The 2,500-nt window shown below is 42.1% G+C and overlaps 1 long non-coding RNA gene across 1 annotated transcript in view; it reads left to right on the top strand.

Annotated features, from left to right (window-relative positions):
• Positions 1-2,394, top strand: part of LOC127922278 (uncharacterized) — a 2,892-nt gene extending 498 nt beyond the window's left edge. The window contains exons 1-2 of the long non-coding RNA XR_008110747.1: positions 1-348; positions 380-2,394. The exon at positions 1-348 is cut by the window's left edge and continues 498 nt beyond it. This is a non-coding gene — a long non-coding RNA (uncharacterized LOC127922278). The remainder of the gene's footprint in view (positions 349-379) is intronic.
• The last annotated feature ends 106 nt before the right edge of the window (positions 2,395-2,500 follow it).

Genomic DNA, 2,500 nt, shown 5'->3' with positions numbered 1-2,500 from the left:
GAGCCTCTCCTCCCTATGGGCCCCTCCTCCCTATGAGCCCCTCCCCCCTATGGGCCCCTTCTAACCCTATGGGCCCCTCCTAACCTGACTGGGTTACCAGGTGTCCTAACCCAGTTGTTTAATGTTACCAGGTGCCCTAACACAGCTGTATTGGGTTACCAGCTGTCCTAACCCAGCTGTTTTAGGTTACCAGGTGTCCTAACCTAGCTGTATTGGGTTACCAGGTGTCCTAACCTAGCTGTATTGGGTTACCAGGTGTCCTAACCTAGCTGTATTGGGTTACCAGGTGTCCTAACCCAGCTGTATTGGGTTACCAGGTGTCCTAACCCAGCTGTATTGGGTTACCAGGTGTCCCAACCCAGCTGTATTGGGTTACCAGGTGTCCTAACACAGCTGTTTTAGGTTGCCAGGTGTCCTAACCCAGCTGTATTGGGTTACCAGGTGCCCTAACATAGCTGTATTGGGTTACCAGGTGCCCTAACCCAGCTGTATTGGGTTACCAGGTGCCCTAACATAGCTGTATTGGGTTACCAGGTGTTCTAAACCAGTTGTTTAATGTTACCAGGTGCCCTAACACAGCTGTCCTAACCCAGCTGTATTGGGTTACCAGGTGTTCTAAACCAGTTGTTTAATGTTACCAGGTGCCCTAACACAGCTGTCCTAACCCAGCTGTATTGGGTTACCAGGTGCCCTAACCCAGCTGTATTGGGTTACCAGGTGCCTGTGGTGCTAGAATGGTTGTCGTGCCTCAGTGCTGACAGACTGGTGCTAACACAGGTACAGTGGACTGAGTCCCTAGGTTGAGACCATGCCTCTACTCTTCACAGTGTTCAACTGACAACACATTGGGGTGCGTCCCAAATGACACCCTATTCCGTACACAGTACACTACTGGACCCTGGTCAAAAGTAGGGCACTATTTAGGTAACAGGGTGCTATATTTTGATTTGGGATGCAGCCATTAACTGATAAAAAAAATGTTGATGTTCTCTGAAGTGGTTGACTAACTAACGGTTGCTGATAATCGATGGTTTGAAATAGTTGGAAGTGGATCCAAACTTTACTTGTCTGTGGAAATCATAGAGTTGGATAGAGGGCTCATCTTCACATCTGTTACATAAAGGATACTGTGACAGCATGGGCAGCGCCATTGAGGTCTTTCTACATTTTAGAGTAGTTTCTACTACTACTTTTTCTATGAGTCAGTGAACAAACTGAAAGGGTGCGTACTGCCCCCTGGAGGGTGTTGTCTGAACAGGTATAAAGACAAGGTTGGTGATTTACTGCCCCCCTGGAGGGTGTTGTCTGAACAGGTATAAAGACAAGGTTGGTGATTTACTGGCACCTGCAGTTATGTAATGTTAGTATAGTATAATTCATTGGCTGATCAGTCCTACTGACCTGGATGGAATTCGGTAATCCTTTTCTAACCCATAGCAAGTCCCAGCCAGTTGACTACTTCAAAATGGTGGAAGTCCTGGGCTCTGCCCATGCTACAACAGGCTTTGTGTCGCTAGAGCTGTCTATCCAAGTCTATGGTGGAAATTCCGCCTGTTTCTGCTGTGGTAGTCCCAAATGGCACCCTATTCCCAATGTAGTGCAGTGCTTTGATCAGAGACCATAGGTTCACCTCCATAGGTCAATAGCTAGTGCACCATATAGGGAACAGGGTTTCATTTGGGACACAATATGATTCTGTACAATACTGTATCAAGCCTAGTCTAGCCAACTTTACAGTGAAGATTGTAATTACAAGTGATGAAAAAATATAAATACTAAATATAATGTGCTAGTGAAGATAATATTTTTTTTTATTTTCTGTCAAATTGATGCATATATATATATATATATATATATATATATATATATATATTAGATATATATTTATCTCAGAATTGTTTTTCTGTGTGTATATATTCATGGCCTTTTCTGCTGTTAAGGAAATCAATGAACAAATCGATGTAAACGTAGTTAGATAAAGTAGTTAGATGATGTAGTTAGATAACGTAGTTAGATAACGTAGTTAGATGATGTAGTTAGATTATGTAGTTAGATGATGTAGTTAGATAACGTAGTTAGATGATGTAGTTAGATGATGTAGTTAGATGATGTAGTTAGATGATGTAGTTAGATGATGTAGTTAGATAACGTAGTTAGATGATGTAGTTAGATGATGTAGTTAGATAATGTAGTTAGATGATGTAGTTAGATGATGTAGTTAGATGACGTAGTTAGATGTTAGATAACATAGTTAAATGATGTAGTTAGATAACGTAGTTAGATGATGTTGTTCGGTATTGTACAAAAGAAAAGAGTAGAGCCGAACGAGGAGAACAGATTGTGTGTCGTCAAACTTAAAAAAAAACGGGTTTTTAAACATGTTTTCTTTCTCAACGTTTCACAGCTTTAATCTAGAACCAAACAAGTAGTGATTTTACTGAGCTTCCTCCTCCTCCTCCTCCTCCTCCTCCTCCTCTTCCTTCCTCTTTCTCCTCCTCCT

Source organism: Oncorhynchus keta, unplaced genomic scaffold (genome assembly GCF_023373465.1).
Source record: "Oncorhynchus keta strain PuntledgeMale-10-30-2019 unplaced genomic scaffold, Oket_V2 Un_contig_25116_pilon_pilon, whole genome shotgun sequence".
NCBI lineage: Eukaryota > Metazoa > Chordata > Actinopteri > Salmoniformes > Salmonidae > Oncorhynchus > Oncorhynchus keta.
Note: the sequence above shows the minus strand (reverse complement) of the source record. Positions and strands in the feature narration are given on the sequence as shown.